The sequence below is a fragment of the Aythya fuligula genome, chromosome 11 (assembly GCF_009819795.1).
Source record: "Aythya fuligula isolate bAytFul2 chromosome 11, bAytFul2.pri, whole genome shotgun sequence".
In the NCBI taxonomy this organism is placed as follows: Eukaryota; Metazoa; Chordata; class Aves; order Anseriformes; family Anatidae; genus Aythya; species Aythya fuligula.
The window spans coordinates 10,617,369-10,645,008 of NC_045569.1; the positions used below are offsets into that span (position 1 = coordinate 10,617,369).

Below are 27,640 nucleotides of genomic sequence, written 5' to 3' on the forward strand. Positions count from 1 at the left end.
GGCTGCCCAGGGGGTTGTGGAGTCTCCTTCTCTGAAGACTTTCAAAACCCTCCTGGATGAGCTCCTTTGTGGCCTGATTTAGGTGCTCCTGCTCCAGCAGGGGGATCGGACTAGATGATCTTTCACGGTCCCTTCCAATCCCTAACATTCTGCCATTCTGGGAAAAGTTCACCGTTTAAAGTAAGAACAGGTATTCGCAGAAAACGCAGATCCTGATTATGACATCAGTTTGCCCTAAAACACATGGACTTCTGCTTGAAGATTTCTTCGTGTGGAGCTTTCACATTCATTTCCTGAGTGCCAGTCTCATGGAGCACAGACAAGATCTTATTCCACCCCGTTACTCTTCATACCATAGTACAAATTATTTTCTCTTCCCTCCTTCACCACCAAAACCACTAGTGCAAGGACCCTGCAGGCTGCCAAAAAAAGTGAAAAATAGTTAACTTAGGAGTATAAAGCAGCCCAATGTTCCAGACTGACTCCTAAGGCCACCAGATTTCTTGTTTCAATCATCAGGGGGCTAAATTCTTCCATAGGAAGCCCAAAGCTTTCTCGGACAAACCAGCACAGAGCTGTTAATAATAAAAACACATCAGGTTTCAATCAGTCAGAAGTGATATTTTGTCCCATGCAAACTTACCTCCTAACCACAGAGAAGTCATACCACTTGTGCTACCAAACGTCATTCTGTCCTCTGAAAGGCACTGAAGTCCCATCCAAACCCTTCCCCATAAACAAATCTTCAGGTAAACTAAGAAATGGCTGACCCTCTGAAACCCTGCCTCCCAGAACTGCAGATCACGTTTGGGCACTACCTTCAAACTGTAGTTTTCAAGATTAAGTGACTTCATTACTCTACCTGTTCCTTCCATGCAAACAATGGTTTTTTCAGCCTTCTCGAGGGTTTGAGTCCAATTCTTCAGCCTAGAAAGCAGCTCTTCCTCAAGGCAAAATAAAGGAGCAGGGCAGCATCTCTTGATAGCATCTATAGAAAGTGCCCAATATTCGCCTGTACATCACCCGTCAAAATTGTCAAAAGTCACCTTTTGTGTTTTGAGACCTCAAAGCTGGTGTGGCCAGCTTAGACGTCCACATCAGAGAAGCCCTTTTGCTAAGTGACATTTCCATTGATACATCAGAACAAGAAGAGATAGAACAAGAACTGGAGGATACTGTTCTCCCACAGACATCGTACAGATTTGATTCCCTTTCAGCTGGACAAAGAAGTTGAGGAGGGATGGGCGCTGAGGGCAATCTGACATTTCCTTTAAAGGAAATGCTAAAAACTGGACTTCAATATTAAAACGGAAAACAAACTCTCAACCACGGTGGTCTGACAGTCATACCTCTGCGAACGAGCCTTGGGACAAGGTGAAACTGTGCGTGGGAGAGAGGAAAGCCTACCTAAATGCATTCCAACGTGGTCTGGAGTGAATCCTTGCTTGATCACATCTACAGAGCCCAGACAGATGTCAAGCAATTGCAAACATGGCAAAATAAACAAATTGTCCACCCACTTACGGTCCAGCAATTTATTCAGAAGGCAAGGCACGTACCTGTAAAGGCCAGCCAGTGTGAACATGAGTAAAGCCAAGTCTTGCTGTTAAAAAAAGGAAGCACTTTGCTCCATTCCTAAAGCACTTAGATTTGTGTTGGCCTCAGATGTGTCAGTATTCCCGTTTTGCAAGCTTCTGAACCCATTCATGCGTTTCAATCCCATCTGACAGTTTTCAAAGACCTTCCACTTCTGACGGTGCAATTGAAAACAGGCATCCAGTGCAATCTTATGCTAAGAAGGCCTGCACTATCCTTTGGTCTCCAAAACAGAACACCACAAAAACGCAAGGAAGTTCTAAGTGTAGTAAGAAGAGCTCCACGCGACTGCATTTCCCATCTTGTAATGGAGTCAGAGTTGGCAACACTGCAGGGAGAAGCCTAAAGATTTCTCAAGAACCCAAATAAGTCCCTGTAACAACATCAAGGCATGAGTTTGGTGTAAAGAGATTAGAAGACATCTCCTGACTTCCCCTGGAGTACCACTGGGGAGAAACCAAAGCCAATGACCGAAGAAATAAACAACACGCAAGGAGCGACGAGCAGAGGAAGCCACTGGTTCCTGAAGCCCAAGGAGAACATGGATACATCTAGGGAAAATATTTCTCACTATGAACCGTGCCTGACCTTGTGAAGTCCCAAACATCAGCCCTGCAACAACCTGCAGCCGTTCCAGCTTCCCATGCGGCTACAAATACTAAACCAAAAAGATTACTGAAAGCCCCTTTTTCTGCACTTTCACTCCCATCTATATTTAAAGTTGTTGAGAGACTCGAGCGCAGAGCCATGAGGATGACTAAGGGAGTGGAGCATCTCCCTGATGAGGAAAGGCTGAGGGAGCCGGGTCTCTCTAGCTTGGAGGAGACTGACGGGTGACCTTATTGATGTTTGTCAATACGTAAAGGGTGAGTGTCAGGAAGATGGAGCCAGGCTCTTCTCGGTGACATCTAATGATAGGACACGGGGCAATGGGTGCAAGCTGGAACACAGGAGGTTCCACTTAAATACCAGACAAAACTTTTTCACACTAAGGGTGACAGAGCGCAGCCTGCATTTTGGGGCTAGAGCTGAGCCTTCTCACGACGCAAAGCCGATACAACACTTGAGCAATTCCAGACATCCCTTCAGGTTATTGTTTCATATTTTGGGTTTAATACTCGTTGTTTCCATGGTCTCTTCAGGACGTCTCCAATGCTCGGGTGTCCAGCTGCACGTCAAGGACATCCCCGGCTCCCAGGCCGCAGGCTGGGCCTGGACCCCAGCCTGGCAGACATGGCTCCTGTCAGCGTGGAGCCGCCATCTCACGTCAGCGTTGTCCCACAACCGTCAGGTGACGTCTGTCAGTGCTGCCATCAGGGGCACCCCGAGACCCTTGTGATGTAACCACAGAGTCACCGTCACCCTACGACCTCACAAAAGGTGGCTGGCTATAAAAGCCCTGAGCGGCGTGCCTGCGGCCAGTCCAGCTTGTGGCGCTGAATTGATTGAGGTCCCACTGCTGGAAGACAGGAGGCGGCGGTGTTGTGCAAAGCACACTCAAAGCCATTCTTCTTGCACGCGAGCCATCAAGGTCCTTCGGTAACGTTATCAAATATCTATACCTACATGGTCCTCACCTATCCTAAGCATAGTCTTGCCTTCGAAGTATAAGCTCTCAGAAGCAGAGCTGCCGTTATAATAGCATTGGTTGAAGTCCATACGAAGAACATTTACTGCTCTAGTACTATAGACAACTTGGCTGAACCTAGAAAGCTAATGTGGATTTGCTGCTAGAATGTTTTCTTCCTGCTTCTCTCTCTAGTGGTCCTGCTGGTGGCAAGCAAGGTGCTGAGGTCCAGCCAGGGAGACGTGAAGCGTCGAGATCCTGCCGACAACCCGCAGGCGAAGACCGGAGTCTGCTGACAACCACCCTGCACCAGGGCAGCTTTCCACAGAAGACCATCTCTACGCCGGGGCTGCTGCAAGGACAATGAACCACCAACAGCGGGAGCAGCCAGAGGAGGAGGCCGCTGGGGACGAGACATGCCCCATTTGTCTGGGCCAGCTGTCCAACGCGGCTCGGGTGGACCCCTGCGGGCACCGCTTCTGCCTGCAGTGCATCCAGCCCTGGGCCACTCAGAGGTTCACCTGCCCAATGTGCCGTGGGCGGATTCTGGCCATCGAACGCTTGGAGGCACCCGCCCAACGCGACGTCTCACCCCCCCGACGCGACGCCTCACCCCCCCGTCCCCGCCGAAGACTGGAGCGCAACGCGGGGATGGGGCGGCAGCAGCAGCGGCAGCAGCAGCAGCGGCGGCAGAGGAGCCCCAACTACCGCTCCCGCAGTGCCTCGCCCCGGCGCAGGGAGCGCAGCCCCTTCGAAGAACGGGGGATGGTCCGAAGGCGCTCCGGGCACAGACTGAATGAGGACATATGGTACGACGACCTCGACGATATCTCCTGGCTGCGTCGGGTCCAAGAAGAGGAGCCGGGGTCTGGCGACCATGTAGGCCGCCGGGCCCGGCGCCGGATCTGAAATGACCTCAGCTGGGGGTTGGCTGGGGGTGGCAGCCACAATTACTCCCCTATTAAATTATGACTTTTCCACCCTACAAAGCCTCTGCCTGCACTTCTTCCTGCATAGGTCAGCGGGAGGCTGAACGCAGCCCTCTCCTGCTGTCCGCACCACAAAGTGGTTTGGGGATGTCGGCTGTTGACGGGGAACGGCTGCGGGTGGCGGGTCCCCAAGTGAGACTTGGGGATGAGAAGTCATCATGGGAATGGGAAAGTGCTGGGGATGGGAGCAGCACCAAAGGTGACCTGGCCTGACCGGGAAAAAGGCTGACAGCAAAAGTCTCCTAAAAGCCTGGCAGCAGAGAATGCCTGCCAGCTGGGGAACCGGGCCTGGCAACCTGCAGCATCCTTGGAAGGCGCTGCTGGCCTCCTGCAAGGGCAGCCTAAGGGTACCTAAAAAACAGAGATTTCCTCAGGATACCACCACCAAGGGCAAAAGCAAGGAAGTAGAAGAGCAAAGGGCTGTCTCAGGAGGAATTGCTCTGGGAAAGGTGCTGTTCTCAGAGACTAGGAAGCATTGGGGTCTATCGCTTGTCTCAGGTGAAACACCGAAATTAGTAGTGTCTTTCGGCTGCTCAAAGGAGGTGGTGTTCTATGCCCTCTTCTGTCTCTTTTGATGGAAAAAGGACTCCTTTTCCACCCAAAATGGAGCGCCTCTCTCCCTCAGAGCTTCCTGTGCTGCACAAACTGTTCTTGCCTACATGACAGCCCAAACCCACTGAGCCTTTGCTGGGGACGCGGGGCTGACTCCCAACTCCGTGATGGGAGGCTCACGTCTCTGAAGTGACACCTTGTCCTTGATTCACTGGGGCCCACTCCTGGGTTTGGTCTCTCCCGAGACGGCTTTTCTTAATTAGCCTGAGGCCTCTCTCCATGCTTGCCTTTAATCACAGAATGTTGCCTAGTGGCAATTCGTGGTCATCGGCTGCCCAGGGGGTTGTGGAGTCTCCTTCTCTGAAGACTTTCAAAACCCTCCTGGATGAGCTCCTTTGTGGCCTGATTTAGGTGCTCCTGCTCCAGCAGGGGGATCGGACTAGATGATCTTTCACGGTCCCTTCCAATCCCTAACATTCTGCCATTCTGGGAAAAGTTCACCGTTTAAAGTAAGAACAGGTATTCGCAGAAAACGCAGATCCTGATTATGACATCAGTTTGCCCTAAAACACATGGACTTCTGCTTGAAGATTTCTTCGTGTGGAGCTTTCACATTCATTTCCTGAGTGCCAGTCTCATGGAGCACAGACAAGATCTTATTCCACCCCGTTACTCTTCATACCATAGTACAAATTATTTTCTCTTCCCTCCTTCACCACCAAAACCACTAGTGCAAGGACCCTGCAGGCTGCCAAAAAAAGTGAAAAATAGTTAACTTAGGAGTATAAAGCAGCCCAATGTTCCAGACTGACTCCTAAGGCCACCAGATTTCTTGTTTCAATCATCAGGGGGCTAAATTCTTCCATAGGAAGCCCAAAGCTTTCTCGGACAAACCAGCACAGAGCTGTTAATAATAAAAACACATCAGGTTTCAATCAGTCAGAAGTGATATTTTGTCCCATGCAAACTTACCTCCTAACCACAGAGAAGTCATACCACTTGTGCTACCAAACGTCATTCTGTCCTCTGAAAGGCACTGAAGTCCCATCCAAACCCTTCCCCATAAACAAATCTTCAGGTAAACTAAGAAATGGCTGACCCTCTGAAACCCTGCCTCCCAGAACTGCAGATCACGTTTGGGCACTACCTTCAAACTGTAGTTTTCAAGATTAAGTGACTTCATTACTCTACCTGTTCCTTCCATGCAAACAATGGTTTTTTCAGCCTTCTCGAGGGTTTGAGTCCAATTCTTCAGCCTAGAAAGCAGCTCTTCCTCAAGGCAAAATAAAGGAGCAGGGCAGCATCTCTTGATAGCATCTATAGAAAGTGCCCAATATTCGCCTGTACATCACCCGTCAAAATTGTCAAAAGTCACCTTTTGTGTTTTGAGACCTCAAAGCTGGTGTGGCCAGCTTAGACGTCCACATCAGAGAAGCCCTTTCTTTTGCTAAGTGACATTTCCATTGATACATCAGAACAAGAAGAGATAGAACAAGAACTGGAGGATACTGTTCTCCCACAGACATCGTACAGATTTGATTCCCTTTCAGCTGGACAAAGAAGTTGAGGAGGGATGGGCGCTGAGGGCAATCTGACATTTCCTTTAAAGGAAATGCTAAAAACTGGACTTCAATATTAAAACGGAAAACAAACTCTCAACCACGGTGGTCTGACAGTCATACCTCTGCGAACGAGCCTTGGGACAAGGTGAAACTGTGCGTGGGAGAGAGGAAAGCCTACCTAAATGCATTCCAACGTGGTCTGGAGTGAATCCTTGCTTGATCACATCTACAGAGCCCAGACAGATGTCAAGCAATTGCAAACATGGCAAAATAAACAAATCGTCCACCCACTTACGGTCCAGCAATTTATTCAGAAGGCAAGGCACGTACCTGTAAAGGCCAGCCAGTGTGAACATGAGTAAAGCCAAGTCTTGCTGTTAAAAAAAGGAAGCACTTTGCTCCATTCCTAAAGCACTTAGATTTGTGTTGGCCTCAGATGTGTCAGTATTCCCGTTTTGCAAGCTTCTGAACCCATTCATGCGTTTCAATCCCATCTGACAGTTTTCAAAGACCTTCCACTTCTGACGGTGCAATTGAAAACAGGCATCCAGTGCAATCTTATGCTAAGAAGGCCTGCACTATCCTTTGGTCTCCAAAACAGAACACCACAAAAACGCAAGGAAGTTCTAAGTGTAGTAAGAAGAGCTCCACGCGACTGCATTTCCCATCTTGTAATGGAGTCAGAGTTGGCAACACTGCAGGGAGAAGCCTAAAGATTTCTCAAGAACCCAAATAAGTCCCTGTAACAACATCAAGGCATGAGTTTGGTGTAAAGAGATTAGAAGACATCTCCTGACTTCCCCTGGAGTACCACTGGGGAGAAACCAAAGCCAATGACCGAAGAAATAAACAACACGCAAGGAGCGACGAGCAGAGGAAGCCACTGGTTCCTGAAGCCCAAGGAGAACATGGATACATCTAGGGAAAATATTTCTCACTATGAACCGTGCCTGACCTTGTGAAGTCCCAAACATCAGCCCTGCAACAACCTGCAGCCGTTCCAGCTTCCCATGCGGCTACAAATACTAAACCAAAAAGATTACTGAAAGCCCCTTTTTCTGCACTTTCACTCCCATCTACATTTAAAGTTGTTGAGAGACTCGAGCGCAGAGCCATGAGGATGACTAAGGGAGTGGAGCATCTCCCTGATGAGGAAAGGCTGAGGGAGCCGGGTCTCTCTAGCTTGGAGGAGACTGACGGGTGACCTTATTGATGTTTGTCAATACGTAAAGGGTGAGTGTCAGGAAGATGGAGCCAGGCTCTTCTCGGTGACATCTAATGATAGGACACGGGGCAATGGGTGCAAGCTGGAACACAGGAGGTTCCACTTAAATACCAGACAAAACTTTTTCACACTAAGGGTGACAGAGCGCAGCCTGCATTTTGGGGCTAGAGCTGAGCCTTCTCACGACGCAAAGCCGATACAACACTTGAGCAATTCCAGACATCCCTTCAGGTTATTGTTTCATATTTTGGGTTTAATACTCGTTGTTTCCATGGTCTCTTCAGGACGTCTCCAATGCTCGGGTGTCCAGCTGCACGTCAAGGACATCCCCGGCTCCCAGGCCGCAGGCTGGGCCTGGACCCCAGCCTGGCAGACATGGCTCCTGTCAGCGTGGAGCCGCCATCTCACGTCAGCGTTGTCCCACAACCGTCAGGTGACGTCTGTCAGTGCTGCCATCAGGGGCACCCCGAGACCCTTGTGATGTAACCACAGAGTCACCGTCACCCTACGACCTCACAAAAGGTGGCTGGCTATAAAAGCCCTGAGCGGCGTGCCTGCGGCCAGTCCAGCTTGTGGCGCTGAATTGATTGAGGTCCCACTGCTGGAAGACAGGAGGCGGCGGTGTTGTGCAAAGCACACTCAAAGCCATTCTTCTTGCACGCGAGCCATCAAGGTCCTTCGGTAACGTTATCAAATATCTATACCTACATGGTCCTCACCTATCCTAAGCATAGTCTTGCCTTCGAAGTATAAGCTCTCAGAAGCAGAGCTGCCGTTATAATAGCATTGGTTGAAGTCCATACGAAGAACATTTACTGCTCTAGTACTATAGACAACTTGGCTGAACCTAGAAAGCTAATGTGGATTTGCTGCTAGAATGTTTTCTTCCTGCTTCTCTCTCTAGTGGTCCTGCTGGTGGCAAGCAAGGTGCTGAGGTCCAGCCAGGGAGACGTGAAGCGTCGAGATCCTGCCGACAACCCGCAGGCGAAGACCGGAGTCTGCTGACAACCACCCTGCACCAGGGCAGCTTTCCACAGAAGACCATCTCTACGCCGGGGCTGCTGCAAGGACAATGAACCACCAACAGCGGGAGCAGCCAGAGGAGGAGGCCGCTGGGGACGAGACATGCCCCATTTGTCTGGGCCAGCTGTCCAACGCGGCTCGGGTGGACCCCTGCGGGCACCGCTTCTGCCTGCAGTGCATCCAGCCCTGGGCCACTCAGAGGTTCACCTGCCCAATGTGCCGTGGGCGGATTCTGGCCATCGAACGCTTGGAGGCACCCGCCCAACGCGACGTCTCACCCCCCCGACGCGACGCCTCACCCCCCCGTCCCCGCCGAAGACTGGAGCGCAACGCGGGGATGGGGCGGCAGCAGCAGCGGCAGCAGCAGCAGCGGCGGCAGAGGAGCCCCAACTACCGCTCCCGCAGTGCCTCGCCCCGGCGCAGGGAGCGCAGCCCCTTCGAAGAACGGGGGATGGTCCGAAGGCGCTCCGGGCACAGACTGAATGAGGACATATGGTACGACGACCTCGACGATATCTCCTGGCTGCGTCGGGTCCAAGAAGAGGAGCCGGGGTCTGGCGACCATGTAGGCCGCCGGGCCCGGCGCCGGATCTGAAATGACCTCAGCTGGGGGTTGGCTGGGGGTGGCAGCCACAATTACTCCCCTATTAAATTATGACTTTTCCACCCTACAAAGCCTCTGCCTGCACTTCTTCCTGCATAGGTCAGCGGGAGGCTGAACGCAGCCCTCTCCTGCTGTCCGCACCACAAAGTGGTTTGGGGATGTCGGCTGTTGACGGGGAACGGCTGCGGGTGGCGGGTCCCCAAGTGAGACTTGGGGATGAGAAGTCATCATGGGAATGGGAAAGTGCTGGGGATGGGAGCAGCACCAAAGGTGACCTGGCCTGACCGGGAAAAAGGCTGACAGCAAAAGTCTCCTAAAAGCCTGGCAGCAGAGAATGCCTGCCAGCTGGGGAACCGGGCCTGGCAACCTGCAGCATCCTTGGAAGGCGCTGCTGGCCTCCTGCAAGGGCAGCCTAAGGGTACCTAAAAAACAGAGATTTCCTCAGGATACCACCACCAAGGGCAAAAGCAAGGAAGTAGAAGAGCAAAGGGCTGTCTCAGGAGGAATTGCTCTGGGAAAGGTGCTGTTCTCAGAGACTAGGAAGCATTGGGGTCTATCGCTTGTCTCAGGTGAAACACCGAAATTAGTAGTGTCTTTCGGCTGCTCAAAGGAGGTGGTGTTCTATGCCCTCTTCTGTCTCTTTTGATGGAAAAAGGACTCCTTTTCCACCCAAAATGGAGCGCCTCTCTCCCTCAGAGCTTCCTGTGCTGCACAAACTGTTCTTGCCTACATGACAGCCCAAACCCACTGAGCCTTTGCTGGGGACGCGGGGCTGACTCCCAACTCCGTGATGGGAGGCTCACGTCTCTGAAGTGACACCTTGTCCTTGATTCACTGGGGCCCACTCCTGGGTTTGGTCTCTCCCGAGACGGCTTTTCTTAATTAGCCTGAGGCCTCTCTCCATGCTTGCCTTTAATCACAGAATGTTGCCTAGTGGCAATTCGTGGTCATCGGCTGCCCAGGGGGTTGTGGAGTCTCCTTCTCTGAAGACTTTCAAAACCCTCCTGGATGAGCTCCTTTGTGGCCTGATTTAGGTGCTCCTGCTCCAGCAGGGGGATCGGACTAGATGATCTTTCACGGTCCCTTCCAATCCCTAACATTCTGCCATTCTGGGAAAAGTTCACCGTTTAAAGTAAGAACAGGTATTCGCAGAAAACGCAGATCCTGATTATGACATCAGTTTGCCCTAAAACACATGGACTTCTGCTTGAAGATTTCTTCGTGTGGAGCTTTCACATTCATTTCCTGAGTGCCAGTCTCATGGAGCACAGACAAGATCTTATTCCACCCCGTTACTCTTCATACCATAGTACAAATTATTTTCTCTTCCCTCCTTCACCACCAAAACCACTAGTGCAAGGACCCTGCAGGCTGCCAAAAAAAGTGAAAAATAGTTAACTTAGGAGTATAAAGCAGCCCAATGTTCCAGACTGACTCCTAAGGCCACCAGATTTCTTGTTTCAATCATCTGGGGGCTAAATTCTTCCATAGGAAGCCCAAAGCTTTCTCGGACAAACCAGCACAGAGCTGTTAATAATAAAAACACATCAGGTTTCAATCAGTCAGAAGTGATATTTTGTCCCATGCAAACTTACCTCCTAACCACAGAGAAGTCATACCACTTCTGGTACCAAACGTCATTCTGTCCTCTGAAAGGCACTGAAGTCCCATCCAAACCCTTCCCCATAAACAAATCTTCAGGTAAACTAAGAAATGGCTGACCCTCTGAAACCCTGCCTCCCAGAACTGCAGATCACGTTTGGGCACTACCTTTAAACTGTAGTTTTCAAGATTAAGTGACTTCATTACTCTGCCTGTTCCTTCCATGCAAACAATAGTTTTTTCAGCCTTCTCGAGGGTTTGAGTCCAATTCTTCAGCCTAGAAAGCAGCTCTTCCTCAAGGCAAAATAAAGGAGCAGGGCAGCATCTCTTGATAGCATCTATAGAAAGTGCCCAATATTCGCCTGTACATCATCCGTCAAAATTGTCAAAAGTCACCTTTTGTGTTTTGAGACCTCAAAGCTGGTGTGGCCAGCTTAGACGTCCACATCAGAGAAGCCCTTTCTTTTGCTAAGTGACATTTCCATTGATACATCAGAACAAGAAGAGATAGAACAAGAACTGGAGGATACTGTTCTCCCACAGACATCGTACAGATTTGATTCCCTTTCAGCTGGACAAAGAAGTTGAGGAGGGATGGGCGCTGAGGGCAATCTGACATTTCCTTTAAAGGAAATGCTAAAAACTGGACTTCAATATTAAAACGGAAAACAAACTCTCAACCACGGTGGTCTGACAGTCATACCTCTGCGAACGAGCCTTGGGACAAGGTGAAACTGTGCGTGGGAGAGAGGAAAGCCTACCTAAATGCATTCCAACGTGGTCTGGAGTGAATCCTTGCTTGATCACATCTACAGAGCCCAGACAGATGTCAAGCAATTGCAAACATGGCAAAATAAACAAATCGTCCACCCACTTACGGTCCAGCAATTTATTCAGAAGGCAAGGCACGTACCTGTAAAGGCCAGCCAGTGTGAACATGAGTAAAGCCAAGTCTTGCTGTTAAAAAAAGGAAGCACTTTGCTCCATTCCTAAAGCACTTAGATTTGTGTTGGCCTCAGATGTGTCAGTATTCCCGTTTTGCAAGCTTCTGAACCCATTCATGCGTTTCAATCCCATCTGACAGTTTTCAAAGACCTTCCACTTCTGCAGCTGTTCTGACAAAGCCAGAGGAGAGATCCACTCACGTTCCCTCACCGAAGAAATAACAAAGCACGAGCCCCATAACACAGCAGAACACAAAGGAACACACAGGAGAGGAGTCCCAACAGCATGCAAAAGAGCTACAGGACAGAAGTGACTGTCTGTCCCCAGAGAAGCTCCTGAGGGATGCTCCCAGCCTGTACTGATGCCTGCCCCGTTCTTCCGGGAAGTCCCACGGTGAAAGCTTGATGAAAGTCTATTGCCCCAAAGTTTGTGGAGTACAACAATGAAATTTAAGATGAATTTCAATGGTTTTTTTTTGAGCAGCCAACTCCAGAGCCATTCCTTAAGAACAGGATTGCTAAGGGATGAGTGAGCAGGAAAGCGGAAAAGGAAGCTGATGAAGCATTTTGACGGTGCAATTGAAAACAGGCATCCAGTGCAATCTTATGCTAAGAAGGCCTGCACTATCCTTTGGTCTCCAAAACAGAACACCACAAAAACGCAAGGAAGTTCTAAGTGTAGTAAGAAGAGCTCCACGCGACTGCATTTCCCATCTTGTAATGGAGTCAGAGTTGGCAACATTGCAGGGAGAAGCCTAAAGGTTTCTCAAGAACCCAAATAAGTCCCTGTAACAACATCAAGGCAGGAGTTTGGTGTAAAGAGATTAGAAGACATCTCCTGACTTCCCCTGGGGTACCACTGGGGAGAAACCAAAGCCAATGACCGAAGAAATAAACAACACGCAAGGAGCGACGAGCAGAGGAAGCCACTGGTTCCTGAAGCCCAAGGAGAACATGGATACATCTAGGGAAAATATTTCTCACTATGAACCGTGCCTGACCTTGTGAAGTCCCAAACATCAGCCCTGCAACAACCTGCAGCCGTTCCAGCTTCCCATGCGGCTACAAATACTAAACCAAAAAGATTACTGAAAGCCCCTTTTTCTGCACTTTCACTCCCATCTACATTTAAAGTTGTTGAGAGACTCGAGCGCAGAGCCATGAGGATGACTAAGGGAGTGGAGCATCTCCCTGATGAGGAAAGGCTGAGGGAGCCGGGTCTCTCTAGCTTGGAGGAGACTGACGGGTGACCTTATTGATGTTTGTCAATACGTAAAGGGTGAGTGTCAGGAAGATGGAGCCAGGCTCTTCTCGGTGACATCTAATGATAGGACACGGGGCAATGGGTGCAAGCTGGAACACAGGAGGTTCCACTTAAATACCAGACAAAACTTTTTCACACTAAGGGTGACAGAGCGCAGCCTGCATTTTGGGGCTAGAGCTGAGCCTTCTCACGACGCAAAGCCGATACAACACTTGAGCAATTCCAGACATCCCTTCAGGTTATTGTTTCATATTTTGGGTTTAATACTCGTTGTTTCCATGGTCTCTTCAGGACGTCTCCAATGCTCGGGTGTCCAGCTGCACGTCAAGGACATCCCCGGCTCCCAGGCCGCAGGCTGGGCCTGGACCCCAGCCTGGCAGACATGGCTCCTGTCAGCGTGGAGCCGCCATCTCACGTCAGCGTTGTCCCACAACCGTCAGGTGACGTCTGTCAGTGCTGCCATCAGGGGCACCCCGAGACCCTTGTGATGTAACCACAGAGTCACCGTCACCCTACGACCTCACAAAAGGTGGCTGGCTATAAAAGCCCTGAGCGGCGTGCCTGCGGCCAGTCCAGCTTGTGGCGCTGAATTGATTGAGGTCCCACTGCTGGAAGACAGGAGGCGGCGGTGTTGTGCAAAGCACACTCAAAGCCATTCTTCTTGCACGCGAGCCATCAAGGTCCTTCGGTAACGTTATCAAATATCTATACCTACATGGTCCTCACCTATCCTAAGCATAGTCTTGCCTTCGAAGTATAAGCTCTCAGAAGCAGAGCTGCCGTTATAATAGCATTGGTTGAAGTCCATACGAAGAACATTTACTGCTCTAGTACTATAGACAACTTGGCTGAACCTAGAAAGCTAATGTGGATTTGCTGCTAGAATGTTTTCTTCCTGCTTCTCTCTCTAGTGGTCCTGCTGGTGGCAAGCAAGGTGCTGAGGTCCAGCCAGGGAGACGTGAAGCGTCGAGATCCTGCCGACAACCCGCAGGCGAAGACCGGAGTCTGCTGACAACCACCCTGCACCAGGGCAGCTTTCCACAGAAGACCATCTCTACGCCGGGGCTGCTGCAAGGACAATGAACCACCAACAGCGGGAGCAGCCAGAGGAGGAGGCCGCTGGGGACGAGACATGCCCCATTTGTCTGGGCCAGCTGTCCAACGCGGCTCGGGTGGACCCCTGCGGGCACCGCTTCTGCCTGCAGTGCATCCAGCCCTGGGCCACTCAGAGGTTCACCTGCCCAATGTGCCGTGGGCGGATTCTGGCCATCGAACGCTTGGAGGCACCCGCCCAACGCGACGTCTCACCCCCCCGACGCGACGCCTCACCCCCCCGTCCCCGCCGAAGACTGGAGCGCAACGCGGGGATGGGGCGGCAGCAGCAGCGGCAGCAGCAGCAGCGGTGGCAGAGGAGCCCCAACTACCGCTCCCGCAGTGCCTCGCCCCGGCGCAGGGAGCGCAGCCCCTTCGAAGAACGGGGGATGGTCCGAAGGCGCTCCGGGCACAGACTGAATGAGGACATATGGTACGACGACCTCGACGATATCTCCTGGCTGCGTCGGGTCCAAGAAGAGGAGCCGGGGTCTGGCGACCATGTAGGCCGCCGGGCCCGGCGCCGGATCTGAAATGACCTCAGCTGGGGGTTGGCTGGGGGTGGCAGCCACAATTACTCCCCTATTAAATTATGACTTTTCCACCCTACAAAGCCTCTGCCTGCACTTCTTCCTGCATAGGTCAGCGGGAGGCTGAACGCAGCCCTCTCCTGCTGTCCGCACCACAAAGTGGATGGGGATGTCGGCTGTTGACGGGGAACGGCTGCGGGTGGCGGGTCCCCAAGTGAGACTTGGGGATGAGAAGTCATCATGGGAATGGGAAAGTGCTGGGGATGGGAGCAGCACCAAAGGTGACCTGGCCTGACTGGGAAAAAGGCTGACAGCAAAAGTCTCCTAAAAGCCTGGCAGCAGAGAATGCCTGCCAGCTGGGGAACCGGGCCTGGCAACCTGCAGCATCCTTGGAAGGCGCTGCTGGCCTCCTGCAAGGGCAGCCTAAGGGTACCTAAAAAACAGAGATTTCCTCAGGATACCACCACCAAGGGCAAAAGCAAGGAAGTAGAAGAGCAAAGGGCTGTCTCAGGAGGAATTGCTCTGGGAAAGGTGCTGTTCTCAGAGACTAGGAAGCACTGGGGTCTATCGCTTGTCTCAGGTGAAACACCGAAATTAGTAGTGTCTTTCGGCTGCTCAAAGGAGGTGGTGTTCTATGCCCTCTTCTGTCTCTTTTGATGGAAAAAGGACTCCTTTTCCACCCAAAATGGAGCGCCTCTCTCCCTCAGAGCTTCCTGTGCTGCACAAACTGTTCTTGCCTACATGACAGCCCAAACCCACTGAGCCTTTGCTGGGGACGCGGGGCTGACTCCCAACTCCGTGATGGGAGGCTCACGTCTCTGAAGTGACACCTTGTCCTTGATTCACTGGGGCCCACTCCTGGGTTTGGTCTCTCCCGAGACGGCTTTTCTTAATTAGCCTGAGACCTCTCTCCATGCTTGCCTTTAATCACAGAATGTTGCCTAGTGGCAATTCGTGGTCATCGGCTGCTCAGGGGGTTGTGGAGTCTCCTTCTCTGGAGACTTTCAAAACCCTCCTGGATGAGCTCCTTCGTGGCCTGACTTAGGTGCTCCTGCTCCAGCAGGGGGATCGGACTAGATGATCTTTCACGGTCCCTTCCAATCCCTAACATTCTGCCATTCCGGGAAAAGTTCACCGTTTAAAGTAAGAACAGGTATTCGCAGAAAACGCAGATCCTGATTATGACATCAGTTTGCCCTAAAACACATGGACTTCTGCTTGAAGATTTCTTCGTGTGGAGCTTTCACATTCATTTCCTGAGTGCCAGTCTCATGGAGCACAGACAAGATCTTATTCCACCCCGTTACTCTTCATACCATAGTACAAATTATTTTCTCTTCCCTCCTTCACCACCAAAACCACTAGTGCAAGGACCCTGCAGGCTGCCAAAAAAAGTGAAAAATAGTTAACTTAGGAGTATAAAGCAGCCCAATGTTCCAGACTGACTCCTAAGGCCACCAGATTTCTTGTTTCAATCATCTGGGGGCTAAATTCTTCCACAGGAAGCCCAAAGCTTTCTCGGACAAACCAGCACAGAGCTGTTAATAATAAAAACACATCAGGTTTCAATCAGTCAGAAGTGATATTTTGTCCCATGCAAACTTACCTCCTAACCACAGAGAAGTCATACCACTTCTGGTACCAAACGTCATTCTGTCCTCTGAAAGGCACTGAAGTCCCATCCAAACCCTTCCCCATAAACAAATCTTCAGGTAAACTAAGAAAGGGCTGACCCTCTGAAACCCTGCCTCCCAGAACTGCAGATCACGTTTGGGCACTACCTTTAAACTGTAGTTTTCAAGATTAAGTGACTTCATTACTCTGCCTGTTCCTTCCATGCAAACAATAGTTTTTTTCAGCCTTCTCGAGGGTTTGAGTCCAATTCTTCAGCCTAGAAAGCAGCTCTTCCTCAAGGCAAAATAAAGGAGCAGGGCAGCATCTCTTGATAGCATCTATAGAAAGTGCCCAATATTCGCCTGTACATCACCCGTCAAAATTGTCAAAAGTCACCTTTTGTGTTTTGAGACCTCAAAGCTGGTGTGGCCAGCTTAGACGTCCACATCAGAGAAGCCCTTTTGCTAAGTGACATTTCCATTGATACATCAGAACAAGAAGAGATAGAACAAGAACTGGAGGATACTGTTCTCCCACAGACATCATACAGATTTGATTCCCTTTCAGCTGGACAAAGAAGTTGAGGAGAGATGGGCGCTGAGGGCAATCTGACATTTCCTTTAAAGGAAATGCTAAAAACTGGACTTCAACATTAAAACGGAAAACAAACTCTCAACCACGGTGGTCTGACAGTCATACCTCTGCGAACGAGCCTTGGGACAAGGTGAAACTGTGCGTGGGAGAGAGGAAAGCCTACCTAAATGCATTCCAACGTGGTCTGGAGTGAATCCTTGCTTGATCACATCTACAGAGCCCAGACAGACGTCAAGCAACTGCCACAGCCTTGGCACGTGAGCTACAGAAGCTTCATTACCTACCCTTGTTACAGTGATGAGCTACAAGACTGCAAACTTCTGCTGCTGCTAGAGGAAGAGCAGACAACAGCAACTGTGTATTTGCCTTTAGCAATTGCTTAATCCAGGAATTATTGTTGGATTACTGTGCTAGGTGCATGTCAGTGTTGGGTTTTTGTTTTTACAAAACGTCAGTTACTGTACAACAGTTTTTCCAATTTGAGTATTTGTGTAAGAAAGCAGCTTATACCTGATCCACCTGGTGACCATATACATATTATATCAATTAATTAGCTTTAGTTTTCCTGATGTCCCTCCCCCCCTCCGTCTGAGCAAAACCAGTGAGGCTAAGCATCCATGCACCGCTTGAAAACAGCCTTCCTGGATCTATTTATGACAGCGTAACGATGGAGTTTGGGTGCGAGTCAAAGCTCCATATGTACTCTGTTTCTGGATTTTGGTTCTGTTCTTACAGCAGCTCGGATACATGGTGACATGTTTAATATTCCATAAGCTGCAAGTGCTGAAGCACAGAGAGAAGGTTCAAGGTGATGAGAAAAAACTTCCAAAGCCTTCAAAGTGAAACACAATTAAGCTTTTACCTCCAGATTTCTCACAACCTGAGGGAAGAAAGCTGCATGCAAACCTCTCTCAGCCAGCCATCCGTTTATCCCTGTAACATTTTCTATCTGCTTTTCATGTTATTCTTAGTGGCCAACTTCAGGTGAATCCCCAAGTGGCTCCATAAAACCCCTAAAGCACCCAGCGAGTCTGAAATGCTGCCCCCACACCACAGTTCAGACTCCTCCACCCCATCCCCAGGGATGTAGCAGACCACGATTAGCCTAGGCTGCAACAACCTTCATAGTTTAGCAGGCAGACCAAGGCGTGAAAACTCAAATGAAGCATAGACAAGGAAACTCCAGCCCCAAGAGGCCTCCCAGAGCCAGGAGCCTCAGGTTGGGGTCACGGCTTGGGACTGACCTGCAGCTCCCCAGGCAACGGGAGGCACCAAGCACAAATGTTCCCAAGCTGCTGCCACCTCCCTGCTCCCATTCACTGCATCCTCGCCTTGCCTGGTGCTAGCCTTCGACCTGCCCATGTCCCATGAGGGAGGACAACACAAGCCAAAGCCAGGCTTCAGCTGCCTCCTGGGGGTTGCAGGAGGCAGAGGAGCTGGTTAGAAGGGGCAGGGAGTCCCCAGCATGATCACAGAATGGTTTGGGTTGGAAGGGACTCAAAGCCCATCTAGCTCCAGCCCCCTGCCATGTGCAGGGATGCTTTGCAGCAGCCCAGGCTGCCCGAAGCCTCATCCAGCCTGGCCTTGGGCACTTTTGTGGTCCTTACACACCAGAAGTGTTTTAAGGACTGCTTAACCCATTTAACATCTACTTAACCTCAAAGGCACGCTCCTACTTCTCCATCCTGCAAACCCTCCCAGTCTCTCCAGGCTCTAGCACTCATTTGACCTCTCAGCAAGCCAATTCACCTACCAGAACTGGATGGCTTTCCATCAGGCTCCTGGGTCCCTCCTGAGAGGTTAAAAAAGCCTCGGAGACAGCCTGAGGAAAGCTACAGGTGGATGCTATCACCCTCCTCAGCAACAGCAAGCTGTCACAGCGCTGCTCTGTTAAATGAACAGTTAAGAAGCTTGCAGACAATTGGACATTATGATTCCTCTAACAACTCAAAACAGACGCATGTTTGAGGAGTTTAGCTACTGAAAATTACCAAACAGGGGAAGCGCTTTTTGTATGCTGCATAATAGCAGCATGCCAAGAACATAAAGGCTTCCCTTTGTGTTAACTGCAGCAGCAACAGCTTTCGCTAGAACCACAGCCACATCTCCCACCCTCACACGTTTCTGAAACGCTAGGAGGTGGCGCAGCCTCCCTCCCCCTTCCCACTGGGGAAAGCTAGGACAGGAGACGCTGAACGTCAATTATTTAGGTGATGTTTCAATTCAATGTAATGTTTCAGTTATCAGCTTCAGGTAGTAAGCAAAATAATTCAGTACCATCTCATTTTTGATATCTAGAATACACTTAAAGGAGGAGCTTGTTGTGCAAGGATGACAACATCAGGTGACAGCAGTAAAATCCAGCAAGTAGCCAGCGAGCACGTTGCTCACAAGCTCATTTTAGCAAGGCCTTACTGTAAGTATCATCATGCACTGGTTCTGAAAATCACTGAAAGCACGAGCCTGATGCAAGCAGCACAAGGGATAGGAGTTTGAAGCGTTACTGTGAGTACCAGCCTCACACCTCACTAGAAGAGAAGGATATTCAAGTCACCTCCCCCTTAAGCTGTGTCAAAACTTTGTGGGAGGCATCTAGAATTTCTGAAAGAGCACCAAAACAAAGGCTAACACATGCTGGAATCCCTAAATGAGAAGGCTGGAGCATGTGCACCATGTCCTGAAGCATTTCTGGTACTAGACAACCATCATTTCCAGCAGAAGCATCTCTAACCTAAACCAGCAGATACTGAAAACTGAAACCATTTGCAGAGCTGTACTTCACCACCCCACGTGCACTTCTCAAGTGCAGATAAATAGAGTTTCTAAATGTCTAAATCTAAACCTATTTAAAAAAAAAGTTTAAAATTATTACCCCTTGTCCTGTATTTATCCCCCTTAACGCACTGGAGGGCTCTTTCCACCCACCACTGAAACTGAGGAGTCAGCTTCCCAAGGAACTGTGAAACAGTCAGCCCAGCAAAGGCCCAGGGCTGACCAGAGGTGACCTACAGGTATGTAAGACACCTTGCTGACAACCAGAATTCACAGCAGGATCTGCACAGCTGCAGATCCACCAGACAGACCCAGCCCATACAGCGCTAATTGCCCAAGCCATGTTAACCCTTATTAGACAGCTCGACTTCCCTTCTCCCGGCCCACCTTAAAACAACACATTTATGGAAACATTAAAAACCATGGAAAAGGCCTCGTAGCATACCACAAAAAATAAGGAGCCATCGTTGCTAAATGAAACTGCAAGGCTTGCACTGGGTTCTTAGCAAGAAAATGGAAATCATGCTGACATACAATTGTTCCACCCCCGGCTTCGCCTTCACACATTTCTTACAGGTCAATTTTAAAGAATTAAGTCTTGTTCAGCTAAACATCTGGTGGCTGTTGCTAGAGGAAACAGACTATCTGCAACATTTGAGCAGAAATAATGAGTTACATAAAAGCCAGACCGCATAAGGAAGAACAAGCGTTTTGCCAGCCTACGAATCTCAAACATTACACAAAACTGCGTGTTTAATTTTGGGGTTAGGATATCGTGAAGTTAACCTGTATGCATTACAAAAGCAATAAAGACTCCAGTTTTTGCTAAGTGTATGGAAATATAATCGTGCTGTACTGTAATTAACCTTCTGGCTAGCAGCTGTCCTAGAGACCTTCCTTAAGCAGCCTGCTAGAGCTGAGTTACAGCTCGGGGTGGACCAGTTCAGCTCCAGGCATTTTCAGGCTCAGATCAAGTCTGAGCAAGCTGAAGAGTTAAACAGGGTGGTTTTGGCCCTTAACAGTTTGAGTTAGGCCCCCCAAATTAGTGGAAGAATATTTTTCTGTAGCTGCTGAGCACCTTTTTGGTCCCTGTCCCCTTGTCCTTCTGGGTATATCAGTGCTTTACAACCAACACCCAACAGGTGAAGCCACACCGTGCCCAGCTGGACGTGTGACTGCAGAAAGAGTTCATAACTGAAAAGGAACCCTAATGGCATCACCATTTGAGTCCCCAAGACACCTTATAAGCTTACAGATCTTTGATACAGGCTCTGCAGATCACGAAGTCCCACAAGAGGGGAGGCAGCATTCCCAAGAACATCTCAAGCAGCGTTAACTCGAATATACTGGAATTGCACTTCACATTATGTACCTTTCTACAAATAGATATTGCTGTTCTTTGAGGAGAGCTTCAGCACTTAAATAATCCAGAAGCCTGATGGATGACTAATACAACTAGAAAGCTTCGCGTGCAGAAGGATATTTTAGCTACCACACATCATCAGGATGACTCTCAGTGCACAGCCCCAGAGCAGCAGAGGCACCTATGAGTTTCACCGCTGTCCCTCTTTTTGGGCATCGAGGCTCAGGCTTTGGGTCCAGCGGGCTTGCATTGGTATTTCATGGAGAAGCCCATCTGCAACCCACCCCAATTGATGCGATGGCACAGTACTGTCCAGCACAAGCCACCCCTGGTCCAGGTGTACCACATACCTGCACGTACCGTGTCTACTATGAGGCGGAAAGCCACTCCAAAGCTCCACTTACTGAGCACAGTGGAGATGAGCCACACAAGCAACTGCTCAATCCAGGAATTTCACCATTTAATCAGCTGCTGTTGCTCCTCTTCATCTGTGTCACCTGGGATAAAATCTGCTCCTAAAGCCACACTCCTCGAACTTGAGGAGGCACTGCGGGTTCGCCAAGCACACTGGAGGAAAACAGGGCAGGCTGGGGAGCTAGCCCCTCTCCTGTACAGCCAAAGCCTGTTTTCACAGCATAGACACACCAGCAGAAGGGCCTGGCACAGGTTTCACTGGAGCTGGGAAGAGTCATGCTGGTGTGCCTCTGCCTGGGGATCCCGGCAGAGGGAGCGTGCAGATGGAGGCTCCCTGAATGGGTAAGGTGCTGGCTTACAGAGGAGCACGGGGGAATGAAAGTCATGAAATAGGAAAACCAGAGCTGGTTTAAGTGTTAAAATACACAGAAAGATAAGACAGGAGGCAGGAACAGGATACAAGCGTAGGCAGCTCGGGAGCAAGATCTGTGGCTGAGACAGCAGCACTTTTCAGTGTCTTGGAACCGATAAAGAGCTTCAGAAATGCATTATCAACAATCAGAAAACAACATGCACTTGGGTCTCCTCAGCAGCTGATCTCACGTTCACATTGCCTAGCAGTCTGTGCTAAAAATCTACATCTTTGTGTCAGTGGCTGAACAGAAAGCAAGCGAGGGAGGAAAGTTAAACATTGCGAGCTGGGCAGAAGCTTCTCTCAAGCTGAACAGCACACTGTGATCCCAAACCCCATGGAAACAGTTTCATCTGATAAAAAAGTTCTCAAGATCCCAGACTTGCAGGCAGGGAAGAACAAAAACAAGCCAGCTACTTCTGTCATGAAAGAAACCCTCCGCAACATCACATCAACAAAGAGGGCTGCTTCAGACTCCAGGGGCTTGCATATCTTTAAGACAAAACAATGCAAAAACGAAGCAGAGTCAGATGTCTACAGTCTCTGCTGCGTTCATACGAAGATATTAAAAGCACCGTACTGCACCAGCCTGAATTGCTCAAACTAAAGACTTTTCAGACAATTAATGGCACTCCTACTACTGGCACCAAAAAGAGATAAATCAGTTTCAGGGGATGAAACTGCATAATAATTGGACATACCGTACAAAGCAAAATTGAAAACCGATTTCTCCCCCAGGCATGAAGCTACTGAAAGCATCGAACTATCAGCTGCTCAGTTGTTCCCCCCGCCCCCAGTGAAATTACCAAAAGTCAAAAGTTTATTAGAGTGTCTACACAAAGTGTAACTACACAGAGTCTAAAATTAAAGTTACAATTTAGAAAGAAGTTGTTTTGTGGACCCATTTTGATCAAAAGCAGAAACAGCACCCCAAAAGGATGAGACCATTAAGGTCTGAAACTGAAGGCCCAAAGCATTGTATCAGTGTTACTGAGTCTGCACTTGCTTATGTTCAAACAACAACAGAGAAGTAGTTTGCTGCCTTTTTTCAGAAGCCCAGAAAGGAAACTGGAGTGCCACTTTCACTCCTGCAGTACTCATTACGAACACCCCAAAAATGCATGCTAAGCAGAGGCACATTGCTCTCTCAAGGTCCTCTCTTATCAAACCCAAACACTCGCTTTTTCACTTTCATCACTACCACCTGTTTTGTGAAATCAAGGTATCTATCCACAATGACGTCAAACACCCACCCATGAACGTTATTTCCTTTGCTTTCTCTGTTCTGGAGAAGAAAACCCTCAGCATCTTTCAACTTTTCTGTTAAAATTAACAGATGAAACGAGCAGAATAGGCAACCCAGCCCATATTTTACACGTCACACCAGAACAAATGCTCATTTACTAAGCACATCAATTCTCCTCCTGGTAACAGAGTTAAAACACTCATCTAGAAGCTTCAGCTCCTCACAAAAGACTTTGGACTCTCCCTGACTATCCTGCCCCATTTCCTTGTTGAAGATATTCATCGTTGACAGGCAGCGTTGCAGCTACCTACTTTTCAGCTCAACATGCACATTTCTAAAAATAAAGCTAGGGGAAGTAGATCAGAGATGCAAGTTTCCAGAGAAGTTACTTCAGGTAAGAAAAATACTGGCAAAACTGAAAGAAAATACTAAAAAGGAAATAAGGCATAGGAACTGAACTGCTTGTATTTGGGTCTCCTGGTATAACTCCACAGACTTAACACTTAGATACTGCTTAGGAACAGAGGTAAGAGCTGCATGCTAAGACCCTCCAGAATATGAAGCCACATGGTACTCACCACACGTGTTACAATTCACTTCTTGTGTTTGCTATCTGAAATCACAGGGCAGGAAGTGCTGGGGCATAGGAGCAGCACAGCAGCTAGCCAGTCATATCCGTAATCAATCTGGAAGGCAAAAGACAACATTTTAGAAAATCTGAAGGCAACAGCTAGAGCCAGCAACTTCCAATCTTGCTTTATTTAAGAAATAAAAGCACGGTTTACAGTTTTTGGTTTAATGCAACTTCCATGTGTGCTACAGGAGAAACTGAGCCAAACAGCACTTCCTACAGACAAATTCTAGTATTTCTTCTTACCCCCATGTCTTGGCAAACTAACAGCCTTCTGTGCAATAACACAAACTTCAGTTCAGAAAACAACAGGGTTTTCTTAAAACACCAAAGTTTCTGTCTCTGGAAATTCTGCCTTTTGTTTTTGGTAAACTGCATTTCCCCACCTTGGGAAACAGGTTCCCAAACCCACAGCAGCATCCCTGGGCTGACTACACCTCCTGCGATGCTGCGGGCAGTTTGGTCAGCACAAGAGGCTTTGTTTGTTTGTGCCTTTTTCCTTAAAAACACCCTCCATTGCACATAGTCCCTGTGACAGGGAGGTGAAGATTGAACCAAAACGAAACTGTTCTAAAATATTTCTGGAAAGCTCTGCTTTGAATGAGCAAATACAGGTTACTCTGTTCTGCATTCACAACTTGGGTGTTTAACTTCCTTTGGAGAAAGAGCATGGGCTGTTCTAACCAAAATCCTGATTTTAAAAGCAACTTCAATTCCAAAAAAAACTGACAGTCCACGCAAAACAGGCCCCGAAATGCTGCAGTGCCATGTCAGACTCCCTTACGTGTGATGCTCCATAATGGGCTACAGACAACCAGGCTCCCTAACGTCCAGGGGCATGCAAAGCTAGCACTTATTTTATTTTCATAACTATTACAGAAGTTTAAGGGTCTATACGGTCCCCTCTGCCTGCTTGTAACATAGGCACATGGGGAGAACTGGTCCCCTTACCCTGGACACGGCAGAAGTAGATGTCTGTCACTTGGCCTGCACTCTGTCAGCCAGGAACGTATTTCTCCCATTTCCAACATCAAGTACAAGACACAAAGTCATCACCACACTGCCAGGAGGCACTACTTGGACCAAAGCACACAAGGTTTTGGTCCCCCTCTGCCCTGTACTCCTCTAAACCTGTTGTCAGTCCAGCCTCAGTCACGCACACGTTCCTCCAGAGGCGTTCACCACCCCTCTCCTCGAGGACCTGTGGGGATTGCTCATCAGCGTTGCAGGGGACTTCAGAAGTCGCACTGAGCTCACAGCAGGCATCGTCATTAATCCTCGCCTACAATTACCCAGCACCAGCTTGTCCACGAAGCCACGCAGGCGAGGAGAACACGGCACAGCCCAAGCGCTCCAGCGCACAGCCCTTGCAGTGGAGCGGAGAGGTGTGAGGCTGAGTACATCCCCCAATATTTTATTGCAAAGCACGTAAGGCAGACTTCAAGCAGAACTGTTTTACGTGATTTGACCAGGCCAAAGGCTACAGCAGGGAAGAACCAGCCAAACTCGTCCCAATCCAAGCCCTACAGGAAACAGAAAATCGTGAGTCCTCTACTCCCAGCAGAGGAGGGGTTGCAGTTACTCCAGTTACTCGACAAAACACCAGGCAGCACTGCTGGGCAAAGGGTAGGTAGGAGCAGCCCATTAACACGGCAGTCCACTTATGTAAACGCTGAGCACCTTTAGCCCAGTGAAGCTTGCTCTTTCAGCACCTTGAACGTGCCCTGATTGAACTTACAAGGAAAAGAGAAGCAACGCACTCCAATTCCCAACAGGGATCGTTGACCAAAGACTGCCTCGGTATCTCCACGGAAATACCAGCTGCTGAGAACCCGCATCTCCCAACAAGGAAGCTAGACAGGAAGCTATTTATAACCTGCTCCACATCATGGTGATTTACTTCAGGAATAAAGCTAAATAAATCATTTCACGCTCTGCTAAGGCTAGAGTTTGAACCCGGGGTTAGGCATTATTCACATTCTACTTGAAGAATGGGAAGGCTGGCACGCTACAGAAGAGTCAAAGTACAACGTCAGAACATCCCCAGCGCAGGTCCATCCCTGCCATTTCCTGCTGGCAAAGCCAAGTTATGAAAACCCCTCCCCACCTCGCACAAGACATTCTCTAACAGACCTTTCGACCTGCAGCACAGCAAACACAGCTCCTCCCGCGTTCACATAACAGCACCGCCTCGGATGGACTCCAGCCTCCTAGCAGCATTTGAAGCTCAAAAGATGGAGCTCATTTTCCAGCCTTAACCCGGCCATGCACCAACAATGCTGGGCTCACCCAGAAGTCCTGTCTGGAGCAAGATTGCTCAAGCAAAGTGTGGAGGACCTCGGAGTAATGGGAGGATCCAGCTCACAGCTGCAGCACACATGAAACCTGGACTAGAAGCCAGCAACCTCGTTCAGCTGTTAAGCGTGGCACAAAATTAAGCCACCTCCTGGAGTGAGAAAAAGCAATGGTTAACAAGCAAGAATATGTGGCCAACCCGGTTGGAGCACAAGTTTATCATGGTAATGAGCTCCAGCCTTTCCACGTTCAGAAAGCCTCACGGCCCAAAACCTAAAATTATGCAGAAGACAGGTGAGTGCATCTGTTCTTTACGGGAAGACTGAGGCTGCTACAGAAAGAAGGAATGAGAATGAAAGAGGTTGTCCAAAACCACAAACAGCAGGACAGACCCCTTCCAGCTTTTGACAGATAATTAAACTTTTGTGTGCTTAATTAGTACCTCCAGACACTTGGCGCACTTCCTGTGACATCTCCTTGATGGCACCAGCTATAGGCCTCAGGCTCGGGGACGTACATCTCAGCTTGAAAGCAACAGGCCTTGGCTTTGCGTGGCCATACAGGAATAATGCAGAATCCTTTAGCCAGGACACTCTGGTTCCCACCAAGCAACTCTCCTCAGGAAGAGGAAACTTATTTTGGAGTGCCATAAGCAGAAAGATAGAAAGCACTCAGGGATGTGAAGCCGTGTCTAGATACATCATATTGTTTGGGCAAGCCCCACAGACACCCAAACGCTCTTCTAGCTGTCAGTGAGAGAGGAAGAGGACACAGCAGAGGCTTTCAGTATCACTAGATGTTTTTCCCCATTACTTCTCAAATCAAGGAGCAGCCGAGAAGCCAACTTTGCAGTTTGTTTTAGGTTCAGAGTCAAAACTAACATCCCTGAAGGCACCTCATGAATAGCTGAACTTGCTACCTTAATGTACATGGCCAGATCTTTCATCTCCTCGTGGGGCCGTGGCAATCTGTGCCAGTCAGAGACAAGAGATGAGATTTCCTAAGTGAGTTCAGGGCATACCGCTGATGCTGCTCAGCTCCCAGGGGAGGGCCTCGCTTCCTCCACCGCAGGGAAGATGACTCCACAAAACCCCTCCTTACGGGCGCTCTCGGGAAGCTGGTACACAGACAGGTCTCGGATCTGTTGTACTTTACCTCATTATTCTTTTATTGCCAGTCAGCAGCACAAAGCTCTGGATAACACTGGAGAAACACACGCTTGTCTTTAGGCTTGAGGCTTCTACAGCCTTACAAATTAAAGCATGGGAGCAATAGCAAAATTCGGGCCTAAAGGATGTACCCCACTGCCAAGTCTTCACACCATCCATCCAGCACCACAAAAGGGTGGAAAGGCTCCCAGGGGCACTAGGAGAGAGCAAAACCTCCTGGGCAAACACACCGCTCCAGTGCTTTCCTCAAGTTTGAACAAGGAGAAATTTGACTGGTCACGTGCAGAATTTGTAGCTCTACAGAAACAAATGCTTAATTTGAAAAACCACCCATCAGTCCCGGATCGACATCCATTTCGGTCAGCAGATTTTTAACCAGAGAGCTCCACACCCACGTGGAAAAAACAGGGCTTCTGTAGGGCCCTTCTGGTGGGCAGGAGACTTCTCAAGAGACCTCTACATGGTTTAGGCATAAAAACACGGAACATTTCTATTCCAAGTCAAACACATAAGCATTCAAAAGCTTTGTCTAGAGAAAGGCTCCCCTTCCCGACTAGGAGACATCCTTTCTCTTCACAAG

At 49.3% G+C, this 27,640-nt stretch overlaps 1 protein-coding gene across 3 annotated transcripts in view; it reads right to left on the reverse strand.

The window, feature by feature from the left end:
• Positions 1 to 27,640, reverse strand: part of CSNK1G1 (casein kinase 1 gamma 1) — a 129,298-nt gene that overhangs the window by 88,009 nt on the left and 13,649 nt on the right. For all 3 annotated transcript variants that reach the window (XM_032194537.1, XM_032194536.1, XM_032194538.1), the window contains exon 2: positions 23,544 to 23,651. The gene's annotated coding sequence lies outside the window, so the exon portion shown is untranslated. The remainder of the gene's footprint in view (positions 1 to 23,543; positions 23,652 to 27,640) is intronic.